The 24,670-nt window shown below is 41.1% G+C and overlaps 1 long non-coding RNA gene across 1 annotated transcript; it reads right to left on the bottom strand.

Moving 5' to 3' along the window:
- Positions 1 to 331: 331 nt before the first annotated feature.
- LOC146761859 (uncharacterized) lies at positions 332 to 23,530 on the bottom strand. The gene is made up of 3 exons (XR_014943491.1): positions 23,444 to 23,530; positions 997 to 1,053; positions 332 to 451 (listed from the first exon to the last, which is right to left on the bottom strand). It is a non-coding gene; the product is annotated as an uncharacterized LOC146761859 (long non-coding RNA).
- Between the last annotated feature and the right edge of the window lie 1,140 nt (positions 23,531 to 24,670).

A 24,670-nucleotide genomic window follows, 5' to 3' on the forward strand; every position in this document is an offset into this window, starting at 1 on the left:
AGGCAACTTTAATCTTTAACACCTCGGTGAAATTCAGTCATTGCTGTATGATTATTAGTGTTTCCAAAGGGGAAGTCCCCTCTGCTTTTCTAACTCGGAGTTCTTTATTTTTACAAGTTAACCTGTGTTCCACAATTAGTTTTTGTTGTTCTGTGCAGTTGCGGCACTGCATGAATAGTTGCATCTGCTAAACAAGCTCGGAAATGCCTGCTCACACCCTGCACGGCTGCAGGTTCAACAAAACACTGACGAAGGCAAGCGCAGCTTCCTGCACACAAGCAGCTCACCAGAGGCCACAAGAGGGAGACAAGGCACGGGCAATGCGCTGCTGGGCCCGGCGGGGCACCGCTCCAAGCCAACGCTGATATTAACTGGTCTCTGCAGCATCCTCCCGCATGAGCCACAAACAGGAATAGAAGCAGACTGTAGATCCACTGGAGTCAGACGAAGCCTGTATTAATTTGTTCCGTATTTATAACATAACAAGCAGTGACTAAATTACATCAGTAAAGAAAATTTCAGGCTTGAAAAAAATACACATCTTTTCAAACAAGAAAGGGCATGTCTGGAGTACACTTTCCCTGAGAGCTTTCAGCAGAAAAATTAACATTCACTGGATTTAATTATTTCTACACATAATGCAGCATGGTACAAATATGATTTCTAATGCAGTTATTTTCAGGAAGAGGAATACGTGCCCCTAGACACTTATTTTATTGTTAATAGAAGAGATAGAAAGTACATGCTGCAAAGCCTAAGGCCATCATCAAGTTGTCTAGCTAAGAAGAGGGTTTCACAGCTCTACAAGTGTTAGATAAATGTCCTCAGACACTTTTTGTTTCTTTCTCAAAGATTTACGATTCTGGTTTCTTGCAACTACAAAGTACTAACCCCAGTGAGCCCAGGAATTCCCAAATTACTTCCCTAAGAAGAAAGCTGCTGATTATTAGTGCAGATTACCAAGAAAATTCTCACTTTTGTTATTGCTCGTCTTACCCAGCTGTCTTGCAGTAGAGGAGGGGCTCATCCAGGGCAGTAAGGCTGTGCTTCCAACTATTTTAACAAGAACAAAGCCTGTTTTGAAATGTAGAACTCCCAAAACAACCACCTCTACAATGTTTCCTCTATCTCTACTTCCAGTATCACTGACACAAAAACACTCCATTCCTTTTCTTTCTTCAGAAGCTTGCTGAGCAGGCAAAACCCTGCAGATTACTGAAGGAAACATCTTATGGGAAGGGATTGCTGCAACAGCCTTGGCGTCCAGACCACCGTCAGCACATCTTCAAACATTTTAGCATAAATTCTCACACAGTCCAGGTCCAAAGAAGCTTGAACACCAATACGAGACTGAGTAGGTCATGAACACCCACTTTTTCACCTTCCATTTAAAATTTAAGACAAACCCACTAAACAAATCTTTGGTCTATTCCAGCCTTCCTTGCCCCACCATCCAAGTTACAGCAGCTATCTCCTCTGTTCTAACACTGGACATTTCCACTCCTGTATTCCTAGATTAAAGGTCCTACTCAAATTAGGTAAATCTACTCTTGGCTTAAAATAGACACAACTGTAAAGATATTTATCAGCATGGAATCCCCATAGCTCAGATCCACACTAGAAAGAAGAGTCAGGAGCATGCACAGAACAGAAGTTTTAAAGAAGTTGTTGATTAACAGAATGAAAATAAATTTGCTTCCAAGATTGCAACATAGCTATGTAAGGAATCTAACAGTTTGGATATTGGGAATTAGGTGTTTCACACACCACTTTATAGTAGTTTAATGAAGTCTGAAAAGCGCATCTTATAAGCAGAAACACATACTATCACCATTGCAGTGGACCATTATATGAGTAAAAGCAAAACTGGCCACCATGTCCTGACCAACTTCAAACCAAAAAGACATTCTAGTTGAAAGAATATGTCATAAATCAGATTAAGCTTGCAATGAGGTCAGTGACAAGTGCAGTTTAACCAGGTATGAGAAAAAATCCCTTAGCCAAGCAACAGATAGAGATGTATCCTTAAAACAGAGCAAGCCAGCAGCAATGTATTCTCAACCCCTTTTTCCAAATACACCAGGTGAAACTGGAGGTCTGAGTTATGAGCATTAATACATTCACCAGAAAAGTCCTAGTTCATTTGGCTTTATATCTACATGGCTTCAAAATACTTTGAAGACAAATCTTCGGAGCTATGATCAATCTTTTCTTTAACATCTTCCTAATATCAGGTTAATATCAACAAACAACAAAGCATTGATTTTCAAATAATCAGTCTCACAGATATTTTCTCTCAAGTCACATCTATGTTGTTATGTACTCTAAAATGCTCTGAGATTTGGCTTTTCTTATTTAAGCTTAATGCTTTTGGTGTTTGTTTGTTTGTTTGTTTGTTTTAAATATATCTTCCAGTATAGTTTAGGATTTTTTGTTTTGGTTTGATTTGGGTTTTTTTTTGCATATTCATGTGACTAGAAAAGTTATATATTTCTAATTATTCATAAAAATAGACTTTAGCAACAAGAGAGTAACAGTCATAGACAAATTTGTTTGAATAGAGTTTAAGAAAATATATTTTCTCCTTACAAGTACTATATTCCTTACTTGTAATCACAGAACCACAGCATCATAGAATGGCCTGGTTTGAAAAGGACCATAACGATGTTGAGTTTCAGCTCCCCTGCTATGTGCAGGGTTGCCAACCACCAGACCAGGCTGCCCAGAGCCTTGAATGCCTCCAGGGATGGGGCAACCACAACCTCCTTGGGCAACCTGTTCCAGTTCATCACCAACCACTGGGTGAAAAACTTCCTCCTAATATGTAACTTAAACCTCCCCTGTCCCAATTTAAAACCATTCCCCCTTGTTCTATCACTACCCACCCTTGTAAACGAGGGTAATCAGTATCTAGAACTGTACTTTGCTTAATATCTTATAAGAAGGGTATTTTTTGAAATGATCAAGAGATTTAACAGCATGCATGCAGCTTTAGTAAGACACTCAACCAATCAGTCTAATCATTTTTCACTCAATTGCTCTTCTGTTTAATCTCTTCAATGCTTTGCAAAATCTCCCTGGAGGACTGAGATTAGGCTGACTTCAGGCATGTGAAATTGGCATGTCTTTTCAACTTCTTCAGGAAGAAACGAACACTTCCAAAATCCACTTATTCAAATACTGACCTTAGGATGTCTTGCAGATGGGTAGAAGCTCACTTGTGTAAAGTTGTTTATGTACACAGCAAATACTTAGTTTAACTGGACACACTTATCTTCCTCATTTCAGAGAGGTCAAAAACAACCTTTCAAATAAGGATTGAATACATACATTTTTCACAGAAAATACAGCTGTGCTCCATTGCATTTAGGAAAACACTTCAGAGGCTCTTTTTGTTCTTCTGTACATGTTGTGAAGGGAAATGTTGACTTTCTCTTTACTTGCAATTGTTTTCCAGTCACCCAAGGCCTCTCACAACAGCATACCTCCCTCTGATTACAGGGCATGTTAGTGCTACACTCACACTAGTGCCCAGACCATGAGAACTCACAGAAAAGCACAACACACAGTTCCATGCTGTTTAGCATCTATGCTACTGTTTGGAGCGCAAGACAGCAGCAAGATCATATACGTTACATCCAGTTTCACATGCTGATTCCTGCAAAGCCCCTGCAGGTAATCCAGACAGATTATTTCCTTAGCCCTTACATGACTTACTCAGTAAGTATAAAGCTTGGATATGGTTGTATAAGTAACTAGTGCTCAAAGTCCTCCAACAACTGGGAGCAGGTTGCTAGAAGTGAAGAGAGCTTTTTGTGTCATCAGTGCATTTCTGCTAAGTGCTGATTTACTTTCTGACCTGTAAGGCATCTGGAAGTAGAATGTAACTACTGAAATGAGATGAGAGTTCCTTAATGCCATATATCCATCTGTATTTGTTGCTGGGGTTACAGCTATTGAAGGCCATAATAAAACTCATTATAACAGATAATGGGGGAAAAAACCTAATGACCTTTCTATTATTTTCCTACCTACTTCCACAAAAAATGAGTTCCAACTGGCTTGAAAATGAGTGTCATTAGATCTAACTTCAAAGGCAAGAAGTGTTTTTATCATCTAGCAATATCATCAATGATGGAACAAAGAGTATAGTCATGGGGAAGAAAAAAAATTGTTTTGTAAGAAAAAGAGCATAGGCAGTTGCATTCAATTGAAAGCTTAGGTATTCAGATGCACAGAGTATTGGCTACACACTGGCCAAAACTGACTTCATTTTTTAATGTATAAAAGCTCAGTGAAGTCTCTCCTACAGTAAATGGATTACAATTGGTGGCATCGGGGCACTCCTCACCCAGCCTGCCCAACTTGCACCACAACAGACACCTGGTAAGTTGACATCCCTGCTGTGCCCATGTCCCTCACCTCCCTCCTGAGTGCCAGTAAGTCTGCTGACCCAACAGGTGCCCCTCACCTCCAGGCAGCCTTGGCTGGCAGAGGGAGCAAGGAATGAATTTGCTACTACAAGCTCCAGAATCATGTGGTATTTAATGGCATCATCACTGACTCTAAAGTCCTAATGTTACGTAGCAAGAGGAGGAAGGTAGATAGCTAAAGAAAAACCTCTGACATTTTGTGTTTGTTAAAACATTATTTGTTTTTCCGGGTCATGACTGAAATGTGACCATTCCTTCCATGTTCAGTCCCTTTAAAAAGAGTCTCTTAGAGCAAGGGTTTTCTACAACACTTGTTACTGTACATGTTTCACGACAGAACACAATGAATGATAGCCACTCATTCATTCCCAGCCTCTCATTCATGCATTATTTCATAGTAAATATATGCACTGAGCAGCTGTATACTTGATCAAAGTGCCTAGGTTGTTGGCTTTTCTTCTTCTAGTCTTTCTGATATTTTTTAATTAGAGATACACAGTATAAAATTAGGTTTAAGTCCTCCTGAAACCATTTTACTGGACTGAAGACAGTCAAGAAAGCTCAGAAATTTTTAGCAAGATTCCTCTTAGAATCATTTAAATAAAATGATAACAGAAAAGCATGCTATGTTGGAGGGGGAAAGTGAGCCTCAAATAAATGATACTCCCAAGTTTTAGCAGTGACCTTAAAGATTTGATACTGCAAGAGAAAATAACCAGAGCATATTACACCCTGCTACATCCTCACCTTCCGACAGATGCTTTAGGAGTGAGAAGTTCTCTCAGAAAATTCTGCTAATGTTATCCAAGACACTTAACACTGTCAGTGTGATACAAAAGACAAGAAGAAAATAGGAGTATGTCTACATAGATGCCATTCTGCATTTTCCTACTCTGCTGCTAAGCTCACGTCTCTGAAATGCTTTCTGGAGTATATATCTATAAGGAATCATACTTGTTCACAATGTTCCCAGTAAAAACACCTCAGATATCCATTACTTAACTCAAGATTTGACACAGCTGATCAGGAGCCTTAGATATTCACCACTTCACAACAGAAGATTTGAAAATAGGTTACAAGAGCTCTGAAATAATCACCAACTTTTTTTTGTATACTTGCAGTTCCATTTTCAGTCAGCATACACACAGCACCTGTGAATTTTCAAATGTGCTGCACAGAGTTGCATTCAGACATTCAACTCAAAAAGCTGTTCATGTCCCTCGACCAGACCTTCATAAGCCCTCTCTGACCAGAGGGAAATACCCCTCCCTTCACAGTCACGCCTTATTCATGCCACCATAGTTGGGCAGCACACTCACTGGATCCAGTGCCTGAGCTGCATTACCTCAGACTCTAGATAAGGCCAAGACAAAGTGTGACTCCAGTTCTGATCACAGTGGGCCACTAGATGGAGATAAAGAAAAGGCTGCAGCTGTGGCTCATGGATTGCAGTGGGAGAGCTTCTGCTTCACGAGCTCCAAAAGAAAGCCTTGTTTGGTAAAATTTTAGTTGTTCACACTGTTACCTATCTAACAGGCTCTACAAAATGACATCACATCATTGAGAGGTCTACTGAGAAAATAGTGTTTTTTCGTGGTTTTTTTTTGGTTTTGTTTTTTTTTCTTAAAAAACATTTCCACCAATGATTTGGATGCAGGAGTTGAATACACCCTTAGCAAGTCTGTTGGCAGAACTAAAGTGGGAGGTGCAGATGATTCTTTCCAGGGATAAGAGGTCTAGCAGAGAGATCTAGATGCTTAGAAGCACAGGGCAATTAGCCATGGCATGAAGCTCAATAAAATAAAAGCACCTGGGATGGAGCAATGCTGGAGGCATTATGGGAGACAAGTGACTGAGAGTAGCAAAGCAGGCAGGGACTTGGTGGTTCTGGTGATGACAGCTCATCATGAACTAGCATTGTGCCTGGCAGCCAAGGGGGACATTGCATTTTGAGGTGCTCTAAACACAGTGCAGCCAGCTGGTCAAAACGGATTACATTTAGTGTTGATGCATCCTCATCTTGAATATTGTGTGAAGTTCTGGGCTCCACAATATCAAAAGGGTGCTGAGGGCCTTGAAAAGTTCTGGAGGAGGGTAGAGAGCAGGTGACAGGGCTGGAAGTCATGTCCTGTGAGGGGAAGCTGAAGATAGCTGAGCTGTTTTGCCTAGAGGAAGCTGAAAGGTGATGTCACTGCTCTTTGGAGCAGCATGAGGAGGGGAAGCAGGGGGAGGTGCCAGACTTTGCTCCTGGTCACCAATGGAAGGGTTGGAATGGTACAAATCTGTGCCAGGGAGGGTCAGACTGGGCACTGGGAAACATTTTTGTACCCTAGAACAGACTTCCCAAACAGGTAATTGATGCCCTGTGCCTGACAGTGTTCAGGAGGCACTTGGATAGTGCCCTCATTAACGTACTTTAACCTTTGGTCAGCACTTAAGAGGTCAGATTGGACCTTATCTTTGTAGGTCCTTCCAATTGCACTGTTCCTTTCTGCAAGTACTACTAATTGTTCATTTTCTGTATTACAACTCCATTGCAGAGCCTGACCGCATACCATCTCCTGTACACATTCTGAAGCACAAGTATGTCATTTCCTGACTACCCTGGTACAGATTTTAGCTGCTCAGGCCTAGAGCTAACAACAGAGCAATGTAATTAAGCAACATTTGCTGCTCAGGCCTAGGTCTGAAGGGTGAGACTGATTTCTTTGAAACGCTGATGCTAAACATTTGGTGTACTTTGAGTACAGCTAAAAGAAACAATGGGAACTGATGAAGTAAAAAAAAAACCACATTTCTTCCACAATGCTACTGTTTGTTCCCTACTGTCAAGTCTCGGATTCACTTGTTAGAATAGACGCACTTGGACAGCCAAAAAAAGTCACTCCAATCTTTAAATACTACCCCCACAGCTTTTGAACTTGAAAAGGTTTTATATATATAAATCTTATTTGCACACACAGTTGTCAAGCTTTCTTCGGTCAACATTTGTTGACCTTCCCCAGATCACAAATTTGAGTGGGGTTTGTTTGTTTCTTTGCTTTTAATACAGCGCTCATTGCAAGGAGAAGACAAATATGTAAGGCTAAATAAATACTTTAGACCCTGGCCTTAAACAGAATCTACACAGCAAGGTGGCCAAGCTGGCAGACAGCAGAACTACAATGTAATTCCTACTGGTGATTCTGTCTGAATGACTGATTACTAATACTTTCAAAAAATAAAAAACAAAAACAGAAAAACCAGACACCAGCTGCTGTATATTTCAAGTCCTTGTCAATTTTAACTTAGTTAAATTTTAACCTGTTGTTTCTGCATAACAAAGTAATATTAACAGTATAATTTAATGGTCAAAGAACAGGAGTACTCTGGCACAAGCAGTGTCCCCATTAGCTAGAAGTCACGGTGTACTAGAATATCCCTCAAATTTAGCAATCAGTTGCAAACATTATCCTAGTTTCTAGTGAAGGCATAACATAATTAATTATCCAGTTGCAGGGCTACATCTGGCTTTTGCAGAATTCTTTATTCTTCATTCCAAAAGATTAATTAACCCCATTGCTTTTATAACCTGGAAAGCTAACAGAAAAGTTTTTTAAAATGCAGTTCATCATTTTTGCCTTCACAGCTGTTACATCTCCCCATGTTACATCCCACACCCACAGTATTTTTACATGTGGAATTCAGGCAGGAAACCCAACATGGAAAAAATACCCCATGAAAATCATCCCTGCACAGATTGTGGATAGTCTTCCTCTAGTCAAGGCAGGGTTGATAGTTGCTTAGCCAGACCTCCTCCTCCTCGAGACAGTGAGATACAGTTAGCAATCCACTAAGATGAAGACTGGATGCAGAAAAGATCATATTCAGTGCAATTCTGAAGGTGCAATATTCTTCCTGAAGAGCCCACATATGTGCAGAGGACAGCGTGTTCTCAATGAGAGCAGGCATTACAGCCGTCTTTTCAGGACCACAAACAGTGCCCAGAGATTGACTACCTAAGGCCCATGCACAGGCACAACTCCTTGCTGAGCTCCTCAAATGTAAGTATGTCTGTAATGCACTAAACTGTACTTTATGAATAGAATAGAGTGTTGTATTGTTGTTGTTTTTTTTCCAGTTAGAAATATGCCTCATGCATAAAAGCATATGTGGAAAGCATTTAGAAGAATCATTTGGTTTTCTTTAATTGTCAAGCTTGATGTGAAACAGGACGTTACACACTCTAACCAGAAACAGGAAAGCCAAGTTCAGACAGTTATATCACAACAGTTGACTCATTCTACTGCTGACAGAGCTTAACTTTAATGTACATTGACCAGAATTTCAAAAGCATAGGGGAAACAAAATCAAGTAAATAAAATCCAGATGCTGACCGTATTGAGTTTTTTAGATAAATCCCTCCTGTTTTCAGTTTAACCTAAATCTCATCCCAGTGTGAGCCATGCAGCTCAGCACTGTCATATGGACTCTGATAGATTAGCAGTTTTTCTCCTCCTGTTCTTGCATTTTGCTGGAGATAAGCACCCGAAACAAAAGAGGCAACAAGAGTAAGCACGCAACATTTCTTCGGTTGCAATGTTACACATCTCTAATATACTGGATTGTTCTAGAAAGCTTCAAGATGCAGCAGCTGATGAGCCTGCCTTCATTGCTGAAGTTGCTGCAATCATGGCCTCCAGCAGAAGGGAAAATGGGAAGAGGCAATTTGCAGCAATAACATCTAGCAGAGTTACTTAATCCAGTACAGTTCTCAGAGCAACACAACAGCTACCTACTACCAAGTGGAAGAGAAGAAAACAGCTTCTGGGGCACTAAAATGGAAAGAAATACTTTAAGGTTTTGTTTGCTTGAATCTATCAAAACAAAACAAAACAAAATGCCAGTGTGGGAGGGGAGCGGGGAAGCAGCTGTAAGATTTCAGGAATTCCTGAAGCAAAAATCTCCAAGGTATTGTTACGGGAAGGTTTAGGTTAGATATTAGGAGGAAGTTTTGCACACAGAGGGTGGAGATGCACTGGAACAGGTTGCCCAAGGAGGTTGTGGATGCCCCATCCCTGAAAAAATTGAAGGCCAGGCTGGATGTGGCTCTTGGCAGCCTGGTTTAGTGGCTGTCGACCCTGCCCATGGCAGGGGTATTGAAGCTAGATGATCATTATGGTCCTTTTCAACCCAGGCCATTCTATGATTCTATGATGATGATTCTATGAAATGCTCCAGTCCTGAAATACATGAAATCTAAGGGCTGCAAACACTTCTTTATGTAAACAGTTCTTTATTTCTTTACAGAAAGGGTTGTTAAGCTCTGGAGAGGCTCCCCAGGGATGTGGCTGAGCCATCATCCCTGAGTGTGTTTAAAAATCATTTGGATGTGGTGTTCAGGGACATGTTTTAGCAGAGGGTTGTTAGAGTTGGGGTAGTATGCTTAAGTCAAGGTTGAACACAATGATCTTTAAGGTCTTTTCCAACCTGAGTGATTCTATGATTCTATGACAACAGGAACCAGATCCGTATTTCAATTCCAGAGCAGTATTACAAAATGCTACTTCTATAAGGAGTTCCTCTTGTAAAACCATGGCATATCAAACAATGCAATGGGGATCAACCTTCAAAGCTACACCTACTGGACTACATAAAACAAGGGCAAAAGGGTTTCTGGTCTTGGGGCAAAGTAGCACAGGCAGAGCCATCTGCAGTATACTTGCCCCAGATATCCTGTAGGACCAGGTGGCCCTGAGTCATGCCTGTGAAGGGATGCAAACCCAGGACAGCCTTATGTCACCAGTCTCTTGTGCCACCATGCATCTGCATCCAGATACCCATATGAGACAACAGCACACAAGGGAACAGGCTGACAACTCAGAGGAACATATGACCAGTGTTCAAGGTCATTCATTTAGCAGTGAAATATAATCTGAGATTACACAGGAACTTTGTATGAGTAAGTATAGCATTATGAAATCCAAAATACTGAATTAGGTAGCACACACTGGTGCTTCTCTTCTATGGATGTAGAAATCATGTGGAAAAAAACAAAACAAAGACAAACGAACAATAAAAGTAAACAACCCTTTGAATGGGACAGATCCCCCAGCCTAGTCCATGCAAAAGGACTATCAGGAAGCTTTGTTTCTCCCACAGGTAGTAGGAACATTCTGAAATGGACATTCAAGATCCAGGTCTGGATGACTATGTGCAAGGCACAGGAGCAAAACATAGATGGAAACGTACAGTTTTATCCTGGAATCAGTGAAAAATTAGAAGTAAACTGAGAGATAATTCAGTTTTCTGTTGCACTGGCAATTATATAACAGCTGTGGTTGTTCATTGTGGCTATATGCATTCACATTTACAGTTAATAATAACAATCATGTTTCCTTTGAGACCCACTGAAATAAAATGAACACTTAATTGTAGCTCAGAACAATAATCTTGAGTCATGCATCGTGTTGTTAAAAAAAACTCAGTGTCAGGCTTTCACGTAATTACACCCTTGATAAGTAAGTGCAAGTCACAAGAGCTGACAAGAACTACCCAAAAAAAAGGTTCTTCTGCACAGTGGCAAGGGCCATGCAGAACAAAAGGAGCTTCATACATTAGAGGAAGAAACAGAAATGAAAATGTAGGTACAGCACTTTGCCTGCAGCTTTTCCTGGTACAGTTTTATAGATTCTACTCAAACACTTTCAGGAAAGATGTAAATACAATATAGAATGAAAAATCCTCTCCCTAAACCTGCTCTCCCCTAACACTTTTCTCCAGCAGTGAAAGTCCACACAGACACATGCAGCTTCATGACCTGCTTCTCCTTCCCCTAAGACCATAAGATAGATTTCCCATCGTGGCAGTAAGTCAGTCCAAAGGTCCCTTAGCTCAGTGTACTATCTACAACTGCGGTAAAGCCCTACCAAGAGGGGTTTTATCAGCAGGCAGTGAACGCTGTTACAGCTACCATCTTCATAGAACAGCTTCCCAAAATACAGTGTGCTCTTCTTGCCTGCCAGAAGGTGATTTGAAAACAGATAACAAAAGTGAATCAAAGTAAGATGAACCTCATTTACTCAGGAATGACACTAAGTTATTGCTCACAAGAGCATAGAAGTGCAAGCATGACATATACATGCATAGGTTGTGCTTAGTTTATCATCCCACTCTTCAGAACATTGGTCATAACAAAGCTGGATTTGCTGTCACAAGCACTCAATGTACATTAGTTTGGAGTTGTTGAAACTTGGATGACTGTATGCTGTGCATCCAGTCAGCCAGGTCTTTCTGCGGTCCTTGGGCTTTGAGAGGTATTTGACTGTGACAAGCCAGTAATGGAACTCAGCTTCATCAATAACAAGACAAGTGTTATTTGCACATTTAACTAAATGAAATATTCCCTCATTTGTAGTTTTGCCTCATCAGGATGAATAAAAAAAAATTCCAGACAAAAGACCATAATGGTTACATTGGCAGGGCTTTCATTATTACTTTCCTCCAGGTTTGTTTGGTTTTCATTCTTAAAAATAAATTCAAATATTTAATCAGATTTGGATGTTGCCAGTTTTAAAAAATGGAGACATTGTGTCTTTTCAGAATGCAAAGAAAAGCTAAATACAAATCTCAGGAAGACAATAAATACGCCACAAGATAATGCAACTGTCACTCCTCACAGCTCAATCTTCCACCCCATACTACGCTGGCAATAGCTGCCAGGATTATCTAGGTAGATTCTTGCATGCTCAAGTTTAACATCAAGAAAATGATGTATTTATCATCTCTTGGGGTTCTTAAACCAATTCACTGAGGTTCAGGAGGGAAAAAAACACAGCATAGTGAGCCACTGCCCATCATTTCAGATGTCACGTCTAATCATGAACGGCCCTCAGCAAAAGTGAAGTCAAGTGTGTCTTCTGTCCTTCCCCTCTCCTGCCTTTCCTGAGGCCGATAAGCAGAAGGAAAAGAAATGCTCTGTCAAGCATCATAGCAGCATATCAGCTTGGTGTCTGGGAAGGGTCTCTCCAGAAGGAGCTTTTTCTTCTCAAGACAGAAGTATAAAGCTGGTCACAGCACAGCTACATAGCAGGCTAATGGGAAAGAAAAACTTTCTAGAGAAGGAGCAACTCTCCTCCATCTCTTCTCTGACACTTATATGAAGAAAGGGAGATGGGTTAAGAAAGCAGGACAAAGGTACTTGTTAAACACAGATTCAGTATATATTTGTGGAAAGAAGTTGGCTCAGAACTTCTCCAGAAGCACAGATCCCCATGGATCTACAAAATTGTCAGGAACTTTGCTTCACAGAGAGTATTTTTTCCACACCATCTGATGTGCTTTGGAGAACAAGTGATAGAAGTAACTAAAGAACATCACCATATCACCCATGCCTGTTGCAGGAGTCCACAGGAAAGAACAATATCTGCCATGGCTACATCAGCCCTCACACAAATTACTTCATCTTTGCACCAATGGCTAGTTAACCTAGCACATCAAGTGCTAGAAAGGGAAATCCACATGGATTGTATTTTACAGATAAGGCTCTGGAATTATTGCTCATGAGCAATCAATTAAAATTTCTGTCTGTATTTCTATTCAGTGCTCAGCAGAAACAGTTGATTTAATGCTGAGACCCAAAACACACACAAAACTGCTGCAGCTCATTGCAAGTGGTGGCTCCTGAAATTACAGTACCTTAGTTATTTCCAGCTAACTGATCTGCTTTGACTTCCTCACCCGTGAGACAGGCATCATGATTTATACCTTCCTTGAAAAATCTTCCAAGATGTATCTGTAGTTGTTACTTAAAATTGTGTCTTGAGAATTGGAGACAAAGAAAAGATCTCTATACAAGAAAATGGCATCCTGAACTGCTCTTGGGCCCCAAGATCATTCTTCCCTGGGAATATCTGGTCATCCCCACTGATGGCACAACTATACCACGTCGCCTATCAGACATCCCATATAATCTGAGACCGTACTCTGCCAACTCTGCCAGCCAGCATCCAAACAGGTACAGCAGCATTTGTGAAGCTCAGCACCCAGTGTAATTAATCCAGCCTGACTCTTGTGAAAAATTGGTTCCCCTCCTTTTTTAAATCCCCTTCTAAATACTGGAAGGCTGCAATGAGGTCAACTCACAGCCTTCTCCAGGCTGAACAAGCCTGTCTTTGTAGAGGAGGTGCTCCAGACCCCTGATCATCTCAGTGGCCTTCCTCTGGACTCTCTCCAACAGCTCCACATCTTTCCAGACCTGGACACAGTACTCCATGCAGGGCCTCACAGGGGCAGAGCAGAGAGGAACAATCACCTCCCTGTCCTTGCTAGCCACCCCTCTTCTGATGGAGCCCAGGATACTATTGATGTTCTGGGCTGCAAGAGCACACTGATGGCTCATGTTCAGTTTTTCATCCACCAGGAACCCCAGGTCCTTCTCCACAGGGCTATTCTCCATGAGTTCTTCTCCTAGTCTGTATATGTATGTGAGATTAATCCAACTCAGGTGTAAAACCTTGCACTTTTATATGTTGAACCTCATTATGTTCACACAGGACCACCCTTTGAGTTTGCTGAGGTCCCTCTGGATGGCATCCCTTCTTTCTAACATGTCAACCACACCACTCAGCTTGTTGTCATTGGAAAACTTGTAGAGAAGGCATGCAAGCCCATAGTCGATATCATTGATGAAGATGTTGAGGAGCACCGGTCCCAGGACAGACCCCCTGGGGGACACTGCTCATCAACAGCCTCCACCTGGACATAGTGCTATTCAGCACAACCTAATGTTACTATACACAAATTATTAATCTGACAAACTACAGGCAGCATCCACCTTATATGCTCAAATGGACAATAATGTCATGTACTGCTACATTGATTATCCCACTAGCTGAAATATCAGAGGTCTGTTCTTTGGACCAGAAGGCTGTGGGCACACCAATTGATTAAATAGTGTGTTTTCTGAAAATCCCTTATTAACATTTTGGCAACATGCCCCCACTGCTCAGTTAGCCAGACATCACCACATTGAAACACTGCCAGCCATTTAGTTTTTCACAGTAAAAACCTTCAGATAAAGTTAGTGTTTTACTGTTTTTTCTCATTTTCAGCTAGGTGAGATGGACTGGATTCTGATCTTCCCTATTTCATAGAAGTAATCACATCACCAGCTAATAATTAGCAGTTCTGTCAGCACTGCATGATCTTATCCTGAAACAGTGCTCAAGAGTCCAATTTAGAGACATATCTAATTTGTTTAAAATAAATTTAACCTTCTAAATTATTCTTTTTCTTCCATAAACAGCCAGCACTTGAGCCCTGGGGCACCATAAGTAAGTAATTAATACAAATGTATTTTTAAGCTATTTTTGTATGCACATATTGCCAGAAGTCAAACAATTTTTGTAGATTTGCATTCATTATATTATTCTGGATATCTTAGAAAATAATCATAAACAAAGGTAGCAGAAAAAGAGAAAAAAAAAAAAAAGTAGAAAAAAATCAACAGTAATCCATGGAAATAACATAGCATGTTAAGAATTATAGGAAAACGTTGTCTATTAAAAGAGGAAGAGTTTGAATGTTCTCAATGCAAAGGATGCTTTTTCTTTAGAAGTCAAATAAGGAGATCAAAATCAAAATTTTGCTGAACTTAGGAAACTTTCCTTACGTTTGCAGCTCAAATTCCCCAGAAGTCCAAATGCCCAGTTCCCTGTTATGATATTCTTATCCTCAACCATATTTAGAATGTATTCTATACATTAGACAAAATGTTATATGGATTTTAAAAAAATACAAAAAAATATCCAAAACAAATATATCACAGTTCAACAACAGACAAACTACTGAAAACGGGCTACTGGGAATGCTAACATTTCTGCACAGCATTTCTCATTAGCAAAACGGTCTGACACTCTTCTACTCCCACAGTAAATGAAACAAAAAAAATGACTAATCAGAACCTCACTACTTACAATGCTCTCAACTGTAAGGACTGGGGCTGGTTGGCACCCAGGCAGAATAAATAGAAGCTCACTGAGTCCTCTCACCCTTCATACTCATTGCAGATAACGTGTCAACTTCTCATAATTTTATGGAGAAGGTGGGAGTTGTAACCTTTGTGATTGGACATGAAACAACTATTCAACATCTGAGGGCTCTATAAAGGACTGCCAGGTTGCTAGGAGACAGCATGGGATGTTTGTTTTCATGCTAGTGCTGGAAAAGAGCACTCTTGCCTCAGGTGGATTTTACAGAACCTTGACTGAGGGCTGGGAAAGTGCTCTGAAGATATCAGTGGCTGGGTGCAGGATCTGAATTGCACAGAAATTGCACATTATGATACTGTGACTTGGAGAGTAGTTCTTAAGATCAACCTGACCATTGGAAACCACTTTGCAGTTTGTAACTGTAATAATTTTTGCTATGAAGTGAAAGAAAATATTCTTAAGTGGAAAAGCCATATGCTGGTACTTGTAGCATTTCAAGATGAATTGCTTCAGACCTTTTTAATTTCCCACTATTTCTTTAATCATTCTTCCACATCTCAGGAAAGTACGAGGAAGTCCCCTGAGGAGCAGCGTCTCCAAGGACTCCCCAGATAGCAATGAACCTCTGCCTCACACATGATTCAAGCCCAGGTTCTGAGCTCAAAGTTGGATGCAAGAAAATTCCGTCAAGTCAAATAGTCACTGACTGTCTTTCAGTCTTTTAATGCAACTGAATCAATCTGAAAGCATATTATCATGTCTAAATGTTAATTAGGCAGCAAGAGCAAGGCACCATTCCAAAGTTGAGTTCTATGATTTATAACATAAGTGAAGATATCTATTTCCTATTACATTTGACATTGCTCAGCTAACATTTATATATGTTCCTAACATAAGCAAGAAAAATATTAAAACAAAACAAAACAAAACTTCAAATGGTTGCAGAGAAAGAAAAGTTACATCGTTGCCCAAAATAACTATCCAGGGAAAGACATAAGTCACTCCAAAAGTAATGCTTCCTGCTTATTTCCTCCAAAGCTACAATAGGTACAAAGATAGCACTATTTGATAAAGCAAATTCTGAGCTACAAGACATGATTTTTTAACACAGTCACACTGTGCTCACATCCACTGCTTGGTCTCCAAAAATGTACAGCAAGTGTTAATGTATGTCAATGAGTGTCATTTTTTCTGCATGGAGGAATTCAGTTACACACTTTTGATTCATTTGCGCTTCCATGTCAGATACTATTTTGTCAAACTGCCCCTCTGCTGCCACCCATTGCACAGCAGCAAAATGGAATACTGGTGGGAAGGTTCAGGCTGTAGTGCCATACCACCACCATCTGCTGTTGTTGACATGGGACATCATGATAAAATAGGAGGCATTACTTTTGGGGTAGCCCCCTTACTTAGATTTAGAATGCATAGCTATGGAACAGCAAACACTCTGTGAACTGTAGTGTTCATTTGGAAGTAATCACAGGAAACCATACCCTTTAGATTTAGCAAAGTAATCACTCTTAACTGAAATGACTGCTACACCGCTCACGCAGTCAGCAAGGTTCTTAAAGAATTCAAAGTCCACTGTCTAAGAATTGCTGGGAAAAAAGAAAATGCTGAGTTCTCTAAAACCTACCTAAATGCAGAATTAAGTCCAGAATGATTTCTTCTACTCAAATTCCAGGTAAATGGCATCTCAACAAAGGTAAAGTAGAAAATCTGACCAACTAAATTGCATATTCCACAGTACGTGCATACTTCTTTTTCCTCTAGAGAGGACTTAGAAAGCATAATTAGACAAACCCAAATGACAAATTGCCAGTATAAGCAGCTATAACTATATATAATTTCAGGTGATTACAACATCTCAGGTTCTGACTATGTTATTCTGAGCTATTGAGGAATTTGAGATGTTTGAACTGATCACACATCAACTGCATTGCACTGAAGACAAAACTGCAGGGGCTGACGTGAAAAAAACTTAACTGGTGAGTCAGTAAACTAAAACACTGATAGAACATAAAAGCAGTTGTTCTAATTCATATAATATCATAAAAAAGATAGGAAGAAAGGAGGAATGATATAAGAAAAAAATCAGTATGGTCAAATCTTCTCACAAGTGACCCTGCATTAAAAAGTGAGGAGAGACACTTCCCATTTAGTTAGAATAGTACCTGTAAGCCTTGCTAAATCATCAATTTCAAATGATTGCTTTTATGGTCTAAAGAGTAGAAAGAACAAAGATGAGATATGAATCAGGCCACAATAAAAATAAATAAAATTACAATCTCCTATCACCTAATGTAATTGGATGAATTTATTTAAGAGAATGTCATTAAGTAGCTTGAAAAAAATAGGTTATCTACTACCTTAAGTACAAGTATCTTCCTGCCTTTGCAACTTCTTTCAGATTTTTTAAACATCAAAGCTTATGCTTTCATTGAATGAATTTACTGAATGCTTTTATGTTGGCTGACTAAAACATGCTCATCATTTAAATCATAATAATAATAATAACAATAATAATAAAAGGGAGCGAGCTGTTCTGGAACTGAAGTGTATCAATGAAAAAGTTGTTGCAGTGACACTGACAGTAAGACCAGAAATCTTAGCTGTGCAAGTTTTGACAGAGGGAGAAACTTTAACCAGACAACGTCCCGGGAAGAAACTGCTACCAGTCACCAAACTCGTTTCTCATCCTAAAGCTACACCCGGAGGATTGCATGAGAAAACTGGAAGGATAATACCATTTCCAGCCCTAAGCTTCCTGGCAATTAACCCTGCCCCCTCTCCACACCACACTTGCAAAGCAAATGGCGCACTAGTTTCACAAGAGCCCCTGTGCCTCCCTGTGCCTCCCGGCCCCTTTGCCCTTCCACTCTGGTAGGAAGCTGCATGGACCCACTGAGCCCACACTCACGGGCAGCGGGGCCGTGGCGAGACCGCTCCTCCTCCTCCTCCTCCTCCGTGAGCCGGCGGGGTTTCAGCACGGCGGACAGCGGCACGGCGGGGGGCTCTGCGCTCCCGCTACCCGGGGCGCGCCGCGACCGGCCAAGAGCCGAGCTGGCGGAGCCCATGGTCCGGCCCCGCTCCCAGTTAGACCTCGCTGCCCGCTCCTCCTCGCTGCGGGAAGTTCGGGGCTCGGCCGGCCCGCAGCCCCTCCTGCAGGCGGCTGCGCTCCCGGAGAGAAGAGGGAGGGGGGAGCCGAGGAGGCTCTCCAGCACCGCCTCCTCCGCCCCTCGGGCACAGCGTGGCTTCTGGTGAGCTTCCCCGCTGCTAAGCCCTGTCCCGGGGACGGGTGTCTGTTGTGGGATGGGAAAGTGAGATCTGCACCAGGGAATTCACGTTGCCCGCGCCTTGAGAGGTATGAAAGGACGCATTGGTCCCTCATCTTCCCCGTAAGGGAGCAGGAGTAAATTCAATACTTTTTACTACGTCTTAATGTCATTTCCCATTGAATCTGCCTCCTAGGGCTACCTTACCATAAACAGAGGGAAAGGTAACGGTAATGTAAAGGGTGAACACAGTTCTGAGGTTATTTGTATTCTTGAGTACCTAAATTTTTCTTCCTTGAATAGAAAAACTTAGACATGGGATATATCCCCACCTGCCTTCACAACTTTTTCAGGACTTCTTAAGCAACGCATCCACACTTTGTGCTTGTATTACTCCTGACTGAATAAAACACTGCCTCTAGCAGACAAGATGGACTAGATGATCTCCAGGGGCACCTTTCAACCTCAACACCTTTGTTATGTTGGAATATTAACTGCCATGGCATCACTGACCAAACTGTATTCGCAGCTTATAGCAACAGACTTTACTTATTAAACTACAGTCACAAAATGCTGTAACAATATCACAGCATCACTACCACAGCCCTTGCACAAACTGGACTGTCTTCAGCTGCTGGAGACTTCAAAAGCTGACTTTAATTCCCCATCTATTAAAAAGGTATCACAAAATTTCTCCAGGGCACTGCAAGTCCTAAAAGTATTTCATTACTGTAGCAACTGGAAGTGTTAAATGTATTTACTTGGATGTTTAAGATGACAGAGGTAATACAGCCCAACTTTTGAGAGCAGAAGGCTTTTGTAGCTGCCCATAATAATTCAGTGGTACCAATTAGCAACGTGAAAGTAACAGCTAGTTTTCTCTCCATCAGCATAGAAGTCCAATAATTGCAGCCTATTATGCCACTTCGTCTTGTCTGGAGGGAAGCCAGAACTTCCTGAATCTGTTCTGCTCTTCCATGCTGACTACAGCAGCCTGGTTCTCTCATCTGTTGTTGTGCTCCTGCAGCAAGATCCCAAAGCAACTCAACACTGACGTAATAACCTCTGAATGGGAATTTCTTGTGCTAGGGCGGTCCTTCTTTCCTGGACAAAAACAGTGCCACAAATGCATCCGAAAGCAAGAAAGCAGATGCACACATCCTATGCTTTCTAACCCCGTGCATTTGTTCCATTATGCTTGCTCTCACTGTCTCTGCCTGAATCTTCTTCTTGATTCTCCTTGCAGTTAAGGCAGTTTCAGCACAAGTAGCATGCCAGGTAGGTAACTTCATGCTTTCTAGGGATGTTTCTTGATCAGTAATGATTTTCATGAGCATGCAAGGAAGAGACTGCATATGACTAACCTTTCTTCTAGAACTCTATTTCTCCCTTCTTCTCAAATTTGATGTGAGGTGAGGGAAAGCCTGTTTTATTTAAACACTTTTTTTTTTTTTTTCTCCCAAAAGATAAGTACTTGAAGGAGCAAAAGTACTGATATTGTAAATCACTATTTATTAATTAATCCAGGCACACTTTTGAAAAGAAATTAATCTTTCCTGTCCAACTTGAAGCCAAATTGTACCTATGTGTTATAATTCCATCTTTAACCATGTTGTCCATATGCATTTTTTTTCCTCAAAGCATTACAAGCAAATTCTAAATACAAGATTTGCACAAAACTGCTTCAGACATCTACCGCATTCCCTGTACACAAACTCCAAAAAACAAGCCAACATAAACATTTATCCTGACAAACATCTTTTGGTGAATTATAAACTAAAGCTGCCTTACAGTCATGTTACCAATGCAATGGTTAGAGCAGGTATTATAGTTAAGGACCCAGAGTCTGTTATTTTTCCTAAATGTAAAGGTAGTGAAACTAGAGTCCATCACGGTACTAGGTCTGAGTTCAGTTTCCAGCTCTGCTGGCAATGATATTCTGCTGCTTCATTTCAGCCTACAGGAAAACTGTGTGCTCGGGATCACTGACTTCCCCATCACTTTTAATGCCTTAGATTCAAACAGAAAACTGCCCAAAGATGCGAAGTTAATGCAAATTAATGAAAAGATTTGTAGGAATGAATGACTAAAAACTCCTCCCCCACTGTGGGAAAGACTACAGCTTTAACTTACTTCCTACTGCGTATCCATCACTAAATACAGATCACAAACCTGCAGGAAATGAGGTTTCATGAGTTCATGGAAACAGTAAGTTAAGGATACCTTCCTCCACAAATGATTTGCCAGGGCTGTGCCCTGTTTGCACACAAACATTTGTCTGCAGAGGAGGAGAGACCTGAGCTGCATGTGCTGCCCTTCCTCTTGGCCAGGCAACCAACCTTCTGCCAGCAGGTAGGACATTTTATCCCTCGTGGAGGCAGACAGCAGGAGCGGCAGATATATGACACCAAGGTGATATGAAGTCGGAAAGAGGAGCATTGCTCAGCAACCAGAGAACAAGCAGGGGGGAGGAAGAGTAGAGGCAGGGAAGAAGAAAGAGCACTCCTCCCTCACAAGCAGCCCACCTATTTTAATTAGAGCTATCTGAAAGAGTACTAAATACAGCGTCAGTTTGACACAAAAGGCTTTCAAGCAGCAAAGCCAGATCTGTGATCTGATCTGAATCCAGCGTGGATTCAGCCATTGCATTCTTGCTCTGTCTGCTGCTTTTCTCTCTCCTAAAGCACATAAATCCCGTCTTCCTCTTGCAGGCTGGTGGGTTTTGCCTCTCCTGCGTTACATTACCAACTACTTTTCAGCTTGGACAGAGCTGATTCCTTTCTTTGTAGTAGAATCTGGTAGGATGCTACATTTTGGCTTTGGGAGGAAAAGCAGCATCAATAACAAACCTACGTTTTAGTTGTTGCTGGGCAGTGATGCATGGAGCCAAGGACATTTCAGTTTCTCAGGGTTAAACCACAACACCGACCTCAAGACTCAGCAGCACCCCGCAGCCATGCTACTATACAGAAACAAATCCCCTCAGCCACAACACCCCCTGGACTGATCATCTTTGTAGCACTGCTTCATGAACCACACAAAGAATAGGATCTGTTTCCATAGATTCTGTTTTTCTTTGATTTCATTTACACAGAAAACTATGTTAAGTCATTGAAGACTGTGACCAGCATTTCTGAGGATTTCTTTGTTAGATCTGAATGATTTAAGAAGGTAAAGATATATACTCCTGGGAAGCAAGCAATTCAAAAGTATGTATTTAGAGAGCATTTACTGCTTTCAGTACTTATTTTTAATACCAGATTTAATTAGCTTATCTACTGTACGCTGAGTAGAGAATTTACTTCCATCTGCAAAGGTGGAAATTATCAGAAATGGTAGAAACATTCTGCTTCAGTAAGGGTCACTTAAAGGGTTATTTTCCAGCAGCAGACAGGCCCCTCTTCAATACACTATTTCCCTCTCCAGATGAGCATTTATGACTTCCTCTATATCCAGATCGCTGTGCTGTGATGCCGGAAGGCAGTAGGATTCACTTAAGGCTTTCTCAGTATGAGAATATTTACAGATGTAAAACAAGCTGAGACAGTTCTGGAGAATTTAAAAAAGCTTTTCAGCCCTTTGTGCAAACAACTGCAGTCAGGAAACAAAAAGGGATTTTTTTTTTTAAGGGCATCTTTTGATACATCAGGCTGACTGTTCCTTACTGGAGCTGGAGTCCGTAAACTGTTACTTATATATTCTGCATATTTGTTGTCCTGCAACATCTCACTCATATGCGTACTATTAAATTCAGCTGTGTTAAATTCAGAAGCAGTGATCTCAAATGACGAGAATGAACTGCCATTTCCTCCAACATGAATAGCTGTGAGCTATTATCTATGTGCATATTGTACTCATGAGCTCAGGCTCTCAAACCCTAAGAACACAGCTGTGTGAATTTAATAATAAATCTTTGCTAATAAACAATCTATACTGAAGCTCTTAGATGAATTGCCTAGCTACGTTATTCTTGAGTAACAGGAAACAACTTTGCATGTATAATTTTAGACACAGAACACAATCCATATATAATAGTAGCATGTGTGTATCTCAGATATTTTAAACACTCTGCGTATATTTAAATACTCCATGTATTTTAATGATTTAGTGTGTAATAAACATTAAAACTCAGTTAATTTTGGAGGATAGGAGAGGAGAAAATAACCAAAGAGGTGCAAACGTACAAAAGGTGCAAAGACAGTCTTGTCTCTGAATGTTTTCCTACTGCCTTCTTACAGGCATTTCTATTTTAGAATAAAGTTTTTATGGCCTTTCCTTCCTGAGTTTCTGATTCCTTGTGAAATATCTGTAAAAACCCATGAAATATCACCCAACACTACAGCATAAGAAGAAAATTCCATGAGGCAACATTCTCATCAGAGAGAAAGGTAGTGGAATCCTTCCCTTAGAAAAGTCATGTTTCAGTGTTGGGTCTCACCTGCAAGTTCAGAATTCCTGCACTAATCATATCTCCAAACATTCACAGTACCCAACATCGTTACATCATTTACAGAGGCTAGAGAAATCAAAATACACAACTTGTTTCTATTTGCACTGTTCCTCATCCACCCCAGCTTGGCTATAGGCCTTCCCTGATTTGGTATTTCAAACACCATTCTGACACAAGGCCTATACTTTCCTCACAGGGAAGCAGAGGGCAGTGCTGATCTCTGCTCTCTGGTGGCAGCAACAGGGACCAAGGGAACTGTGTTGGGGACCCACCCCACACTTAACTCCAGGGCCATGTCCCAACACCGCTCACCTCCAGTGCCTCCAGCAGTCTTCTCGGGGTCCAGTTGCCTGAGCCAGGTGGGATGGTGGAAATGCAGGCAATGCTGTGGGGATGGGCACTGAGAGCAGTTCCCAGAGCCCCACAGCACAACCCAAGGAAGCCTTGTTAGCTTCTTCAAGCCTCACAAACGTGCTCAGCCAGAGAGAAGCGTAAGCTTGTCTGGGCGAGGCTCTACTATGTCCCAGTATGTGCAGTGGAAGGCAGTGAGGTCACAGTCCATTGCCCAGTGACATCACACATTCCTATGTAGCATCAAAACTCTTGCTTGGTGTTCAGCTCAAGAAGAGCTAGAGAGGGACTCCTCACCAAGAGTACAGCAATTGGATAGCTTAAAGTAGTAAGTAGATTTAGATTGGATATGTGGAATAAATTCTTTCCTACAGGAGTCGTGAGACACTGCAGCAGCTTGTCCAAGGGAGTTGTGGATGCACCAAGACCTGGCTGGATAGGGCACTTAGCAGCCCATGGCCTAGTGGAAGGTGTCCCCACCCATGGCAGGGTGCTTGCAACTAGACCATTTCTTAGAACCCTTTCCAATCCAAACCCCTCTATGAATTCTAATTACTAGCTAAGTGTGTGCATAATCAGTTATATGTAACTAGCAAAGAATGTGTATCCAGTATGAACAGAACACTGAAACTCAGTTTCTTTCCTATAATAATAAGGCCATAGTTACTAGCCGTAACTGCTATTTCTCTATAGTAATATAACCACAATGTATTCATTCATTCTTCTCTCATGAAGACCTTAATAAGTAACAATAGCACAAAGCTTAATTTAGCAATTGCTCAGCAAAAAAACAAAACAAAGCAAAACAAAAACCACTTAAGGCATACTGGAAGGCAGACTAAAGAACAGTTCACCTCGCCTTAAAACCCACTAACATATCTATTTCAAGATGGCCCCATTACTTGGTTTTTTAATATAGTCTTGATGGGGGATGGGATGAGAAAATCAGCAATGCAAGAGAGGCTTAATTAAACCGACAGACCTATCCGCTTTGTCACCTGGGACTATTACCATAGTGAAATGCTTTTTATAGGCATCAGCAACCTAACAAACACATGCCAATTATTTGAATTCAAGTGGAAATGCTGTACCCGAGTGCTCGTGACACCATCCATCCTTTGGGAGCCTTCATGTAATCAGCAGGAAAAAGCTTAGTTGCTGAAAGAAACAAGTTTACCTTCCCCTTTG

This window comes from Coturnix japonica, chromosome 2 (assembly GCF_054131305.1).
Source record: "Coturnix japonica strain WE chromosome 2, WE-NBRP24, whole genome shotgun sequence".
Lineage (NCBI taxonomy): Eukaryota > Metazoa > Chordata > Aves > Galliformes > Phasianidae > Coturnix > Coturnix japonica.